Consider the following 16,906-nt stretch of genomic DNA (forward strand, 5'->3'; position numbering starts at 1 on the left):
TTTTTTAATTTCGTTTCATAGTAACATGAGGCAGAAGGAAAATACAGTCTTAGGCCCAGGAGCTTTTTGAGGGGTGCTAGTGGAGTGTCATCTACTTTTAGATCTAACGGCATTGTTGAAGTGTCTCTCCTAAAACCTGAGAGAGGTGCTACAGTAGAGGATTTGAGAGAATGTATTATGTTCACAGGCACAATGATTTTCCTGCAGTACTTTAAGGTCTATAGAGAAAACAGGAGTCTGAATGCAGAGACTTAGAGCAAGGCTTTAGATCCCAACTGACCTCATAGTCCAAAGCAGACAGATTCTCTGAAATATTTCGTACAGAAGTTTGTTGTTCCAACGCGGTAGGTTGTAGCCGTTGACCTGGAAAACTCTTTTTTGCTTTTATCACTGTAGTGAACTAGTACTAATCCTGGCAAAATTAGTAGTCAGAAAGTGGGAACTCAGTCTTTAAGGTATAATTGAGAAGAAATGAACTCGGATCTTATATACTCAAGTGCCCTTTCAGGCTGTTGTTTTTCTTTTCAGCAGAAGGAAGGTGGCACATAAAGGCCATTAGAGATAATAAATGACAGTCTTCAGTTACCATTACAATTTATATATAAAGTGCGTTATTACTGAACATTTCCAGTAGAATGATAAAGGGAGTTGGAATCTAGTCTTAAATGTTAACTGTAGTTCTTGTTTGTATTGAATTCACTGCAAAGATTTGGTATGTTGTTTTGTTTTAATTTTGTAACTAGCATTTCGACAGCTGTGACATTCTACTACTGCTTGTTTGTCACCATAACTAAGGCAACTTGACATATAGTGCTTGTGGGTAGAGAAGACACTAAGGATTTGATCCCCAGTCTTGATATGTAACTGGCTTTTATTGCAAAACTTCAGTGACAGAGGCAGGGAATGATATGTGCCATATTCTAGAGGTTAGTTATATGGTAGATCAAGATTTTCTAAAATGCCATTAGCATTGTATCTGCTGCATTGAGCCTTCATTCTCTACAAGTATGGCTGTTTTTCCTACTAGAGTCCTTCTGTTTTTGTTATGTTTTTTTTAGTCTTCTCGATAGCTGCAATACCTGTGCTCTTTACAGGATAAATCAGAATAAAATATTAATATCAACATTTCAAGGAAAGGACAGGCAAAGGGGACACACACACTGTGAGTTTGATTCTCCTTCCACTTATATAATGTACCTCTTTTAGAATCAAAATAGAATTAAACTAATATAATATGTTTTCTTTGCAATCTCCATGTTCCCTGTTTGGAAATGTGAGGTCACAGCTGTTTTCTACTACAGCAGTCTCATCTGTGTTAAGCTTTACTTGGGCAGGGAACCTAGGTTTGTACTGGCAGGCACATGGGATACTGTGTTGAATTTGGTATGCCATCTTTGATAAACCTTGGTTAGAAAAATACTTCATTTCCATAGGGACATCACTGTAAAATGGAAAGAAGAGAATGTGTTTAAGTGGTAAGGTAAGTGTAATTTAATGCCAGTCATCTTTTAATAAGAGAGATTGTGGTACTTGGTGTTTACTAATGAAGTAACATCTGAATACAGATGGTCTGTGTCAAAAAGTAGTAGTAAATAGTACCTATCCTATTTCTGCTGTTAAAAGATCAGTAACTCTTTTTTATGTTACAATTCGGTATAGTATGAAAAAATGCAACTAGATAGATGCTGGATGTGTGAAAACCAATATTTCAGCAAATTGTTATAATTAGTTGTACTTTCAAAGTCTCTTTTCAAGCGTATATTGTGACTCTTCATTCTTACTTTCCCCTCCCTTCCCCCCACCATAGTGATTAAACTAATAGTGAAGCCTGGTCCCAAGGTGAGGAAAATCTTTGGAAAAGCTTTTATTGGCTTATGTGGATTTTGGGTCAAGTCTGGGGAAATGTTTCTGAAAGCTAAGCTTAGAACCTCGATATAGTAAAATGAATAATAGAGTGAGGTGATTTTCAACATTATTTTTCAGCATAATGCTATGGAGGTTCTTACATGAATAGAATAAAAGTGAATATATAGGCTGGGGGTTATAGATACATAAAAAGTACATTTAATTTGGTTTTATAGTCTTTTAGCTCAGTTAAGCTTTTAACAAAGATAAGCTTAAGTGAAATACTACAGAAATTTTTTGAACAGAAAGTTCAGCGCTGTTTGGTGAGAAAGAATAGATGTGCTTCTTTTCTTTCCATTCTCAGTATAGAGCACTGCATCAGGGCTTAATTCAGAAACTAAGAAACAGTAGGAAGAGGCTTAAGTTCACAAATTGCCCTCTGTCTGGAAAGATCCCAAAATACGTTGCACTCTATGCTATACGAATGATTAACATTTTGGTAACACTGAAATTAATCTCATTCTGAGGCAGGTTATAGGAGATTTTAGTGCTCAGTGATGTAATTCAATTTTAAGGCAAATGGAGGGCTCTCACTGTTCTTGAAGCATAGGGAAATCTCAAGAATGCAGAATGTAGTTTCCTAAATGGACACTAAAAAGGCTAATCTTCCAATTTTTTTTTTTTTGTGTGTGGAAGACTCATGTCAGTTGTAATTATAGCTGCTGAGAATTTAGTCAAAGTAAAATAGTCAAGTCTTCAGTATTAAGTCCCATAGAAGAAAAAATGCTTCTAGCAGCACAGTCCTTTCTAATACACTACTCCTCTATGAGTTCAACACTGATTTTGTGTGTCACGTACTGAAGCATCAGCAGGGTTCCCTGCATCAGCTGGAATTATCCTTTGTCAGTCATCCTGGCAAGGTCCAGTTCTGCTTGATTTGAGATTAAAGGCAATAATAACCTGGCATAGGACCTGAGGCTCTGAGATAACAGAATACTCTTATGGATGGGAAAGAAGATTGATGTTAGGGGTGCAATAAGGTTGTGAAAGTAATGTAATTTCTTTAACTGTGGAATAATGATTTGTGTTGTTTCTGGTGGTTTATCATTACAGTTCTAAGGTGTTAGAAGAAATTTGGTATTGGCAGCTTAAATGTAAAAACCAAGCTTTGTGATAAACCTGGCTTTTCATTTTCAAGTGAATAAAATAATCCTTTAGTAGAATCAATGAATGGGAGTTAGACATTTGAAAATTTACCGTCTCACTGAAGTCAGTGAAAATATTCCTGTTGATGTCGTTGAGGCATGGAGAAAAACCCTAAAGGCTCTAGGATTAGACCAATGTTTTTGACACATTTACTCTATAATGATTTTGGCATAGTAATACTCAGGCCTTTTTACTGATTAGGCCAGTAACTGGATTCTCCCTCTGTCTAGTCCCCATCTTCTGTTTCTGCTTCCACTAGGCACCTCTTCATTTGAAGAGAACAAGTTGCACTTTTCCCTTCAACTCCACTTAAACTAGCATTATTTCTATTATGGGATGTGTGTGTAATTTTCTGCTCCTATTGAAGCATTAAATAAATTAGGGGTTTGGGTGAGGATTTGCAATAAGTGAGACTAATGGATAATAACTTAGGTAACAACAGATACTGTGGTGTTGAAACTTCCAGGAAGAAACCATTGCATTTTATTGGGATAAACTTTGCTAGATTATAGTGGTGTGTTAAACTGACTAAAAATTATGCCAGAAAAACTGGTATTTCAGAAAATTTCCTGATCCCAGTAAGCCCAGTCCTTGTTGGTGAGCTTTCTGGGGGGACATCACAATTCCCAGGCATCTAGATTTAGCTAATCAGCACAAAGTTGCAGCTCAAATGTAAAACTTCATCAGGAAAGCAAAGAATATGGGGAAGAAACATGAGGAAAGATGAAGAAAAGCGAAGAATGAGATATTATGGCAAAAGACTGGAATAAGCCAAATGTACTTTTTAAAGAAATTTCTGAGTAATCCAGTCAGTAATGACGTACAAGAAATGGGTCAATTAGTTTGAGTTAAAGTTAAATTGCATGTAAGAATAATTCCTTTAAGAAATTCAGCACTTGGTGACATACTGGTTCATTATCCTAGATGAGTCTAATAAAAGAATAATGCAGATATTTAAGACTTTCTTTTGTGCTCAGAATTAACTAGATTCCTTTACTGAACTGCCTTTGAACACTTTTATTTCATTTTTTTTTTTCTTTAAGCTTCATCAGTAGAAGTTACTCCTTTAGGGGCTAACAAATACTGTTCCCTTGCAGTGAGAGACAGACCTGCATGTTGAATTGCTCTGTTTCTGAGTAGATGCATATTTGCAATGAGATTGAAACCAGTCTTTGCTTTTAACAAAAAAGACTAATGGCTTTATTTTCCTTAGAAACAATGGAAGATAGCCATTTTGGGAGGAGAACAATTTTTCATTAATTTCCCTGAAGAAGACTATTCTTATGCAGCGGAATTGACAGATAACATTTAGTGATTAAAAACAGTTGTGAAAATTATATGGCACCAAAGTGTGCTTTTGTGCATATTATCACCTCTGCTCAATAGGTTAAGGATGAAGGTGAGGTTAGAATCTATATATACATATAGGAGAAAGAGACAGCTAGGCAAGCTAGGAAAAGAAAATGAAGGTAAGATGTGTATAGATAAGCAGAAGAATGCAGGAGCAGAAAGGATATCTAGCAAATTTCATGCCTGAGAAAAGGGCACTATAGGGGCCGATTTACAGAAACTTCTTTAGGGCTATTCCCAAGTATTTGGACGAGAACTGGGCCTAAAGCAGCTGCTCTGGAAATGAATGGGCAGGAGTTGAAAGTGAGTGTGTCATGTAACAAAGATTGCATGCTATACCTGGGAAAATTAATAGGGGAGGCTGAACCTGTATGAGCCCTCTTTGGTGCTGCTGCCTCTGCTGTTAGTAACCTACATCTGCCATTCTAAAGATAGAGGAGGGCCACTGTATCTCAGGTATTTTGTGTCTTCTGCAGATGCACAGCAGGTAGGGTGTTTTTACTTCTTCATGTTTCAGTGTAATATAGCCAGATTTCCTTGGTGAGTATTTTATGAAAGTTAATATTTAATAAAATAGTTGTATTACATCTTAGTAGTTTAGGATACCAAGTATCATAGGCAATATTTACTTCACATGAGAATTTCTTACTGTCTTTTTAGTGACACTTGTCATGTATAAATAGGAATTTTCCATACATGGTGTCCTCGTTTGAGTGACACAGGGCTAATTTATCTTCTAATACTTGGGGAAAACTTCACTTGTAGAATCTAGTGTCTGAATTTGTGCAAATATTTACTTCATAGCCAGTGATGGTATGCATGTTTCAAGGTCTCAGTGTTTTCAAGCTTGTCAGGTGTAGGGATGAGAAGCGAGACCCAGCCACCTGACTCAAGCTGGCCAACAGGATTATTTCATACCACGAATGTCACACTTAATATAAATTAGAAAGTTTGTGGAGAAGCTTGCTCTTTTCCTTGATGGTTGCAATCCCAAGAACTTCCTGCTCAAGTGCTCGACTCCTGAGCCCTTCCCTTTCCCCTGTAGCTGTAGTCCTTGCAATGTCTGGCATTTGCTGTCCACTGCTGGGAGTGCAGAGCTCCCTGCTGATAGAATTGGCTGAGTATAATCCTCATATATTTTATGTTGGTATCAGGACCAATATTGGTTCTTTAGCATTGTTAATGTTAATTATCTAGTCTTATTCTGTTAAATCTGTTTAATAGGTGTATATGTATACACGTAGGGTTTTGGAATCACAAAAACTTCTACTATTTCAAAGTCTTCATTACCATTTTGATTTTTTTCCTTTTGTAATTGTTATATTTCTTGGAGATAATTGGCACTTTATATAAGCTTGGCAAGCCTTCTCTTGGATTTTCTTTAAGTTACCAGCACATGCAAAAGTGTAATCAACATCAAATAATGTTATTTAATTTCTGCACAGTTTTGAATCACAGTATCTCAGCTGGTTAGGACATGGGATTTTTTTTTCTTTTTAGTATGCCTGTAACTGTATTGTTTCAGTGGTACAGTTAAATAGGGCTTTAAATCAAGATAGCATCCCTTTTCTGCAGGTTAATGACTTACATCCATAAAAGGATTCTGAATAAAAATATATCAGAGGTTTGAATGACTTTTATTGTTCTTTATAAAGTGATATAGCTTTGTGTGTTACAGGTGTACATTATTTAATATACTTTATTGTGCAAGTTCTTAGTTTGCTATGCATGATACAGAAATTATGATAAGAATATATAACTGCCTAAATTGCTAGGATGCACAATGCTGAGGTCATGTAAAGGCTATAATTAAAAATGTTGCAGAAATCAGATAACATTTTAATACGTTGCATCCAAATTGCAACCAAGCCTCAAGGATGGGATACTGTTATAAACAGCTGGGATATATATTTCACTTTAATGATAATATTCTACAGTGTACTGCTGTGAGCGATAGTCCAGAACATTGTTTTGAGCCTTGGCATAAGAGACTACCTGTTGGGAGAAACATACCAAATCCTGTCTATGTGAGTGGTGTGATATGGCAGACCTCATGATTATCTTTAATGAGTCTTCTCTAGACTGAAAAACAAACAAGCAAACAATATGAAGGGCAGCAAAAGTATACTATCTGTTTTGTAACTGTTTCCAGGTTTTTCTCTTGGACATTCTAAAACTAAAAAATCTTTCAGTTTTCTGAAAGAAAACTGATCAGTAGTGCTTTTCTTTCCTCTTGCGGTCTTCAAATATAGTTGAAAAAGTATTTTCTAGAAATTGAGTGAGGGCCAAGGCTTTGCAAATACCTTTATTAAACACTAAGAAGACCCTTCTTAGTGGGGGGGAGGGAGGGGAGGGATTTGTGGAATAGTGCAACATTTGAAGTAGAAGGGCATTTTTCTTCAAATTTTTAATTAATCACATTTGGTCTGAGTAGGCTTTTGAGTCAGTCTGCTACCCACCCTTTTTTTAACCTGCAAGGCTTCAAATACCGTAAAAAATGATACATCCATTAACTATTCTGATCCTTACTGGTGATTTATCTCAAATTGCTCTGGTTTATTCTTCATTCAACAAGAAGCCAGCATCAGGAATTATGAGACTAATGCTTCTAAAGGATGATAGATATCTTCAGGATGTTATAAGGAAAGAATGAGCTTTCCTCATTCAGTCTTAAACAGAGAAATAAAGTTATGACTGATCTTTTCTGAAAGGCATGTGCATTATAAAGTACAATGTACATCAGCCATGTTTTTAGTGGGAAGGTACTTCTTTCTATTGAAAGGTGTATCACTTGTGTCCCACTGTGAAGAATGTTTGACATGAAAGAGATTGAGAAGTGGTAAATCCTGTCTTGTCTCTGTATTTTCTTTCTACGGTTCTCCTTGTCAGTCAGACTGACCCTATTTTTCTGGAGTTCCCTTATATCTAGTGTTTGGGTATGCTTTGGTTTTGTTTTTTCCCCTCCTTCTGTTTATTGCTGACTTGCTAGTAGTTTGAAAAAAGTCTGCTCCCTAACTTGTGTAGTGTAACTACAGTAGATTTAACTGATACAGTAAGCTGAATAAACTGCTGCAGTTGATATTTTTCTGTTTCTGGAGGGTTCTTCTAATAAGTTGTCTCAGAGCAAAGAACTAGTTTGCCTCCCTTGCAAGTGGCACCCCGCTTTTTCTGCTGCAAGGCAAAATTGTTATTATCTGATGCAGTACAACAAAAAAAAATTCTTTGTTTCTAAATATGTTCTGGAGTATGATATAAACCACTAAATACTGTTTTCTTGATCAATGTAATGTTTCCCTTATACATAATTTGAATCACTTTTGTTCAGAAAGCTGTAGGTTTTCCCTATTTCAAAACCAGATAACTGTTTTCAATATATTTCATACTCCTCTGTCAAATAGTATCTTTAGTTTTGGACTTTGTGAATGAGCCAATCAGTAAATGCATCTGTTTCCCAGTTTTAAACTATGCATTTTATATCACATAATCTTCAAAAATCTTAATGAAAGAACATTGATACTATGTAGTCTTGCTCTTAAAATTTTGGAAATGCCAAAATTAAAACTGCCTAGATTTAGTGCCTGTCATGCATGCTCTATAATCATTAATGGCATGGACTTTAAGAAATGCTTATACTTTGTTTAATCATAAGGCCCCTATACTGTTCACTGCATATAACAGAATGAAACATTTTAAATGAATTTGTTTAATCCAACTTGTTTGTGAACCTCGTCTTTGATCTTCTTGCTCAACTGTTCTGAAGATGATGTTTTCCTCCTGGATTTTTAAACTGATCTTGAGAACACAAAATGCTTTAAAAATTAGTCGTGCAGCATAAAAAGAAAGGTAAAGGTGCCATTCTCCTCTTTAGTAGCAGGAAGGGATGAGATGGAGATCATGAGTGTACACTCTTTAGAGTCATAACCTTTGATCTGAGCATTTAGCAACCTATCTAGCATTTTTATAACATTTGACATACTCCATTAGCTGTGAGGCACTAAATTTAGCTCTTGATCTAATTGGATTCTGGGCTTGATTTTAGTGATACTAATTCATCAAAGATTTGTATACAAAATTTCTTATTTTTTAAAAAAACATGCTGAGAAAACCCTAGAAATTTTATTTAATGGAGTATTGACATTATTAATTTTAAAAGAATTAATTAAATTTAGAATTAATATAGAATTAAAGGAATTATAGAATTAATTTTAGTTCTTAAAGATCTTAAAAGCCTGGACTTGGTTAAAAACAAACCTTCCATGACATGGTATTTTTTTGACATTTAAAAAATGTTTTTGTTTCAAAATGGAATTTAGCTAGAAATTTGAAATTTCCTCTGCCAAGATAGATATAAACCAGCTTCTTTTTAGTTCAGTATTTTATATAACCAAAATGAGCATTTCATGTGTTCTTAGTGTTAGAGAGAAGACTATAAACAGGGAGCAAGCTCTGTATGAGTAGTAGAAAACCCATTTGTTATTTGGGATAGCAGGTCTGCGTCATGTTCTGTAGAAGGAAGTTTCCATTTCCTTCATACACTACTTCCAGTACACTACTCAAAAAATCAGTTGCTAATGTTGACTTCCTCCTTCTTATTTTCCTTCATGTGGCAGTTCTACCCTATTCCTGCCTCCTGGCTTTATCGTCTCTCCTGCCCAGTTATTTGTCCTCCAATGTATACATGCCCAAATCTTGGTTTCCAGAAACTACTTTGTGACTCCTCTGTTTACTTACCTTATTCCAAACCTTTCTTTGTGTTTGGTGTGCTCCAGGCTTCTCATCTGATCTACTAATTCCTTTTGTCCCCAGTCATCATTAATACTTTCTTTTTTTTCCTCACATCCCAGTATTAGAAACTATCATGTACACGTATGCCAGTTCAACTCTCCAAGCAGGAAAGATAGATGAATAAAGAAAATAGTGCATTGCAAAAGGACAGTAGAAAATAATTGTTCCTTTTCTTCAAATACCTGGAATTAAGAGTAGTGACATACTGTAAATAGTCATTGATTCAGATAAATTTTAGTTGGAAGGTACCCCTGAGGGACTATAATCTAGCCTCCCATTCAAAGCTGGGGTTGTTGCAACACTGGATTGATCAGATCAGCTGTGGGTTCCTTTCAGTCAAATCTTGAAAACTCCCAAGAACAAAGATGCCGTGATCTCTATGAGCAGGTGGTTCTGCTGCCACACTACACTCCTCATAAAGAAATTTTCCCTCATATACAGCCTGAACTTCCCAAGCTGCAATGTGTGACCTTTGCACCTCGTTTAAATCATTTGGCACTGATGATGAGGACTGGTAATTAACCTTCAAATGGTTGTACGAAATCATCCACTAGCCTTCTCATTCCCAGACTAAATAAATCCAGCGCTCTCAAATTCTTCTGCTATCCATTGTAACTCATAGGTCATTTTCAACAGTTGGTTGTTTTGCAGTCTGTACCCCACATTCCTTCCTAGTTATTCCTTCCTAGCTGCAGAACTTTCCATTTCTTATTGAACCTCATGTTTCTGCTGAGCAAACCCTCAAATTACTTAGTTCTCTCTGGATTGAGCCTTTGCTATTTGTTATGTCATCTGTTCCCACTAGCTCAGTTGTTTAAGTCATGCTCTGTGTTATCATCCATGTTGTTACTGAGAGTGTTGAACGATATGATCCCCAGAATTGAATCTGGGTTGCTTTGACCAATTAGTGGGACACCAGGTGGATGCTAAGCTTTTGACCACTGATGTGATCAATTCTCAGCCTTGACTTCTGCCACTTTCAAATGGGTGCACTATGAGAGACTGTATCTAAAACATTAGTAAAATGAAGGTATGCTATACCCACCATTCTCCCCTTGTGCACAAAAATGTTATTTCATTATAGAAGGCAGTCTGGCTGGTCAAGCACTGTCATGTGCCTGGAAAAGGACTCAAAGAGGACATTTTTCCATCTATCTTTACAGGGACTGAGGTGAGGCTGCCTGGCCTGTAGTTCCCTGCGTCTACATTCTTACGTTTTATTTTTTAAGATGGTAGCTTTTTTCCAGTTGCCAGAGATCTCCCTGATACAGTCCACAATTTTTCATAGATACAAACCATAGCCTCACAACGATATTGGCCGTTGCTTTCAAAACACTTCAGTAAATTCCCTCCGGCCCCATAGATGTGATCCAAACTCTCTGTATAGGTGTTATTGTTCTACCACTCTTGGCAGAACTTCTGACATTGTATGCACAGGTCAGGGAATAAGTTTTGCCTTGTAACCGAGGGCTTGTGCATTAGTAAAGAGGCACCTGAGGAAATGGAGCAGTGACCCTTCTGAACAGGTATGTGAAAGTCCCACAGGTGGCCGCCTTGCCTCACGTATATCATCTGTTTTCAGTTTCTTTCAGACTATGGATTCTGTAGTCTAACAAACTTGTTTTAAGGCCCTCCTCACAAGTTGACAGCATAAAAGGAGGAGCATGGCCAAAATTTTCTATGTGTTTGTAGTGAAAAGATGATTATTTTTTTTCATAATGAGAAATATGAGATGCACTTTATTGGGATTTAGAAGCTTATAGTGTTTGTGCTTTGCTATTAATTCCTTCCTATTCAAAATGTTTTTCAGTATTTTCTCACTATTTCTGAATATAAGCTCTAGTGAACATTTGGTTTTTCTTGGCAAATGATTTCAATACTGTGCTATTCAAACATGATGTTAGTAATGCTGCTAGTACCAAATAGACAGCCTCCACAGAAATCTTACTGAATGAGATCTGTGAAACGGAAAGAGAGGGCTGAAAAGTGGTGGCTTCTAGCCCAGCCTCATCAACAGTCCTAGAAGCATGAGGCAAAGGGAGTGGGATAAACATTGAGTGTGGAGAGCTGAGTGCCAGAGTTCTGGAAGCAGCTATTGATTCTAATTGTGGTTTGCCAGCCCTGTGAATGCAGGCCTCGGGGGTGGCACGGCCCAGGAGTTTGGAGCAGCAGAGGAAACTGACATCAGCCTCCCTGGAGGTTGGCACTGAATAACAAACTAGCATCCTTTCACCTGTCACTCCAGCACCCCACTCAAAGAGGCTGAATGCCAAACAAGTAAGAAAGGAATTTTGCTGCAGGACTCAATCTCGCCTACAGGTGTTTAAGTCCTTCACTACCAGAGGAGCAATGCTGCTATTACCTCTGTGGTGGTTCATTATTTTGGATTTTGTTTTCTCATATTGATGCCTTGACTTACTAAACTGATCTTTAAGATGATGTGATTCTCAGAAGTACTGCCAGTGAAATGCTACTGCCTTTATCTGTGTCTGAGGTGCTCTATGCACTGAGCTACTTTTGGTGGTTTGGGCTAAACTAATTATATTTCAAATAGGAGAATTAATCTGGAGAAAAGTAGTCAAATCTGGCAGTAGTCACCTTTATGCTAGCGTGTAAAAATCTTCTAGAGTTTATTTTTTTCTTATTTCTTAAATCCAGGTAATAAATCTGATATTATTTTTTTCCTTAAACCTTTATTTACTAAAGAAGAGTTCCTGCTCTTTGCTTCTTTGAGGTGTTAGAAAGGAATCCTCAAAGGTGGCTTCCTGTGAGGTATCTCAGCTGATATCTCTCTCAGGAGAGGTGGGTCCTGTTGAGAAGAAAATATAGAGCCAAAAAATTTGCTAGAAAAACAGTCCCTGCCCTTTTGGAACTAGTTCTATTCCTACTTCTGCTGCAGGTCCTTAACTATGTGTTGTCACATAAGGTGTGCACATATTGTTCTACAGGTTAAACGACCTATTAAATGTATCTGTTACAATTAGTGAAAAATGTCCTCAGGAGTGCATAGTCCATCCAGGCTTCTTGCCCTCGCTGATGTTCTGAGACACGTAAGATGCTGTGATAGTAAATGTGGTGATGGTGGTTAGTGGTGGTTAGTGTGGGAGCTACCTTCTTGCTTTCAGTACAGTGTCCTGCATTTAGCTCACTAAACTAATGTTCCATGTTGATACAGCAGAGTGCTTACATGGCTTATGTATATCAGATACCTATGCAGGTCAGCAGAGATGAAAAGCAGCATCTGCTAGGTGGCAAGACATTGACATGCTGCTGAAGAGTATGTCTGTATCCTGGATTCCAGACTGGCTAAGATTTGAGGTTGAAGAGTTTCCCAGTGCACAAACATTTTGTTTTCATGGTGCAGCTTATACTTCCCCAGTTATCGTTTATGTTTTCATAGAATCTTAGAATTGTCTAGGTTGGAAGGGACCTGTCAGACTGAGTCCAAACATCTACCTAGCACAGACAAGAACCATCACTAAACCATATTGCTGACCACTAGTCTACCTGTCATTTAAATACCTCTAGGGATGACGATTCCACCACATCCCTGGGCAGTCTGGGATAGTACCCTCCTTAGATGTGGTTGAAGTATCTTAGTTATTCTGTGTATGCTGCCTATGGCCATCATTTATTTCAGGGAAACTGCAGTGCTTAGGTGTGGTAGACTTCTCATATGATGAAAGCTTTGATGGTGTCTCCTCCTTTTATTGCTGTAACACTTCTCCATGTAACCAGCAATTTAAGGCTCTGCAGGGTAATGGCAATCTTACTGACTGGAGGCTGAATGTCCTGGAGCAAGATATAAGTGGGGAAAAAAACTCTGCACACTATTGGTGCTAACTTTTTGTCCAACATGGGAAAGAGGTTGGGACAGAAGTGTCAGGTGACAACCCTACCACAGCTCTTTCAGTGAGACTTAGAATATAGATGTCATGGAGTGACACATACGGTGTTATGGAGTCACTGGGAAGGTTTGGTGCAGATGAGTCAAACCCTCTGCTATTGGAGATGTGCAGAGACATGAAGGGGAGACACTTGGTGAACTCAAGTGTGCTGCAGAAGTGAGGTCAAGGCAAGTGGAGGGCTGCGATGTAGGACTTTGACTCAATTTAGTTGGCTTGTTGAAGTGACTCTGAAAATAGCATAGCTACCACATAACAAAGACCTAGCCTAAAAGAGGTAAAGAGCTTTCAGATCAGATGAGAAGCAGATGTATGTACTTGAGATGAAGATATAAGCAACGGAATACAAAACTCGATAAGAACTTGAAATTAAAAACAGCAACATATTCTCATAGCTAATGGCAGCAGGGAAAGGAAATCTACTGTAGGTTTCAAGTTATATTAGGGAGCATGTGCAGCCTGAAAGACTTTTGTTTCTGAAATTGTCCAAACGTGGTTTCATGTCCATCTACAAATTGGAGTATGTACTCCTCTTTGATAAAAACAAACCAGCCCCTATGTAGAAATAGGGAGGCCATCAGTAAAATGTTGTTGGTTTTTTTTTTGTTTTTTTTTTTTTTTTTTTTTTTTTTTTTTTTTTTTTTTTTTTTTTTTTTGCATTATGGTAAGTTGAATAAAATTTGAGTGGAATTTTGTGTGGGCAGAATTTAGTTTGGTGTTGAGTAAAGTTCAGGAACTCTTGTATCTTTCCTGTTTGGATAACTGCTAGAAGTATTGTTTCTTGAAAAGGCATTATATATGAAACAATATCTCACATTGAACAGTTGTCTATTAGACTTTTCCCTAGATTGGTAGTTTGTAAGTCACACAATTAATAATATCCCTGCTTTACAGCCTGTTGTAGCAGTAAGCTATACTTAGATAAAATGTAAAGATAATGATAAATTAAGAAAACTGCTCCAATTTCAGTGGATTCTCTGACATAAATCATCATTGATTTTAATATATAGGCTTTTACAGCATAAGCCATGCTAGACATAAAATGTGACCACAAAACAAGAGCTGGATTTGCTTTATCCATTTTTTCAGGTCAACCTTGGTCTGAAAATATTCGTGAGGAAACTGCCCTCCTTGCTCTAGGACACCTGCTGTTCTCTGAGCCAGACTTATCATATCTACCATGTATCATTATATTCTTTAGCAGTATAGATTCTGTTTGATGACAGTTCAAGTGATGTCAGCAATATATGGCATCATCTACAGAAAATACTGCAGAAGAGAGATGAATGAAATTATATAACAAATGCTTTATACAAGTAGATTAATAGGATCATATTTTTGTATCTCTAAAGCAGAAAACTTCTGCTTTGTGACTACATTGTCAGATGTGATTTTTTTCCCAGTGAGGTTTTTTCTCTTTTCCTGTACTTAAATATGTATTTCTTAAAACTTGTATAGCAACTGCTTTTTAAGAATGAAGGGAGAAGAATTCATATTGAAGTCCATGAAGAAACAATAAAAGTGTTCGGAGCAAAATACCCTTTTTATTTTCTTATTTTTTTAAAAAGCTTTTCTGATTGAGTTCCTTTTAGTCATTTAGAATCCTTTTCTTAAGGTTGTCAGATTTTCAGTCTACGCACATGATTGGGATTCCACTGGAATGGAAGGATACAGGCTCTTCAGGAAGGGCAGGCAGGGAAGATGAGGAGGGGGTGTTGCCCTTTACGTAATTGACGTAACGACCAGCTGGAGTGCATGGAGCTCCACCTGGGGATGTATGAGCAGCCAACTGAGAGCTTATAGATCAGGGTAAAAGGGAGGGTAGGGACAGATGATATTCCAGTGGGTGTCCTGTCTATAGACAAATAGGAGCAGCCTCACGTTCACAAGCCCTGGTCCTCATGGGGAGGACCCCAACCACCCCATTATCTGTTGGAGGGACAACACAGAAGGGTGTAAGGAATCCTGGAGGTTCCTGGAATTTGTTGATGTCAACTTCCTTTTCAGAGTAACAAGAGTCAACAAGGAGAGGTGCCATGCTGGACCTTATTCTCGCCAACAAGGAGGGGCTGGTGGGGAATGTGAAGCTCGGGGGCAGCCCTGGCAGCAGTAACCATGAAATGGTGGAGTTCAAGATCCTTAGGGTGTTGAGGATGGCACACAGTAAGCTAAGCTCACTACCCTGGATTCCAGGAGAGCAGACTTTGGCCTCTTCAGGGATCTGCCTGGTAGAGCATTGTGACTAGATTCTTCAAGAATAGAAGAAGAAATGCTGTGATGCTACTCAGTCTTCACTAAAAACTGTGTATTTGTTCATTCTGTTTTTAATTTTACATTAATAAAAATGATAAATGAGGCTTTGTAAATTATATTGTCATCTTGATGATATTCTGAAGAGGATATTATAGTACTCAAGCTCTTATTGACTGAAGATCAATAAAGGTCTGAATGTAACAGGAAGCCAGATTCTCATGCACATGTTAGGTCAAATAGTTTTAGTAATATTTGTAAAATTGTGGAACTGCAATTTATTGAAGCAATTTCCTTAGTTAATCTGAGAATCAATTAACTATTTTATTTTGTCTTTAGAGGCACATAAGGTTTTTTTTAACATATCCAATAATGGACTTCACGTAACAGGTGATGCGGAAAATTAACTCTTTAGGAAAGCCAATATAGATATATATATATATGGTATATGTGTATATATATATTCTGGATTTAAGATTCAAAAACATAAAGACATGCCCCAACCTGAAAAGAAAACGGAGGGGTAGGCATAATATGGAGAAGAAGACAGAACAAAATAGTTTTATTGTGTTGTGTATAGATACATAGTTCTCCATCTTGAATGGTCATACTGTATTAAAAAAATAGACTGGGAAAAGATCAGAGAATGCTAACAAGAAAAGTATGGGGTGACTTTGTAGACAGAAGTCAGCTAAGACTCTTCTAGAAATGCCTCAGAGATGTTACATTTGGGATCTGTGAAGTTGTCTGCAGTATAGATTCAACAAGAATTGATTTGTCATGTGATTGATGATCACATGGCTTCAACTTGAGAATTGTAATTTATGCAAGCTCCACTTCTATATTCTTCCTTAAGCATAATGCAGGATGCTTTGTCTTAGAAGGGATTTTCGTCTCGCTTAGAATGACTACTCTTTTGTTCTAATAGCCTTATGTTCTAATTATTCTGACTTTTCAGCATTTTAATACACATATTGTCTGAATAGGCTCATTGTGGGTGAACATTACTGATGTAGTAAAAATGAAAGGAGAATGTACCACTTTCATATTTTTTCAAGAACTGAATTTTTTTCTATGTGCTGTGATTCATGGAAGAGCATTGCATGAAAGATGGCTCAAACCTGTTCAGAATACTACTGTAGGAGTAACATCTCCATAGTTACTATTAGGAGGGATATAATTGGAAAACACTCATAATTGTCATTTCTGCATGTGCCTTACATGATTTAAAAAAAAAAAAGTTTGATATGCCTTTCTGTATTTATTTACTTTGGAGAAAAAGAAAAGCAATTAAAAAGGCAAATAACATACACTGACTCATAGGTTGTTAATATGTGCAGCAGCAGAGTAAAAGAGTGCATTAGCATTGGTACAGAATTATGGTTTTATTCTGCATTTCCAGGTTCTGCTCCTTTCTTTCTTCCTCTTTCGAAGCACACATTCCCATAACAATTTTTTTACTAAGAAAACATTATCAGTTTGGGTTTCAGCCACTTCTCTTTTTTCCCTTTGAGGTAAAACTGTTGAACTATTAAAACCCAAAGAGTGTTTATTTCCTGTAAAAA

At 37.1% G+C, this 16,906-nt stretch overlaps 1 protein-coding gene across 2 annotated transcripts in view; it reads left to right on the forward strand.

The window, feature by feature from the left end:
- SPOCK3 (sparc/osteonectin, cwcv and kazal-like domains proteoglycan (testican) 3) overlaps window positions 1-16,906 on the forward strand; it is a 188,992-nt gene that overhangs the window by 48,121 nt on the left and 123,965 nt on the right. The window lies entirely within an intron of this gene.

Source organism: Calidris pugnax, unplaced genomic scaffold (genome assembly GCF_001431845.1).
Source record: "Calidris pugnax isolate Ruff unplaced genomic scaffold, ASM143184v1 scaffold15, whole genome shotgun sequence".
Lineage (NCBI taxonomy): Eukaryota > Metazoa > Chordata > Aves > Charadriiformes > Scolopacidae > Calidris > Calidris pugnax.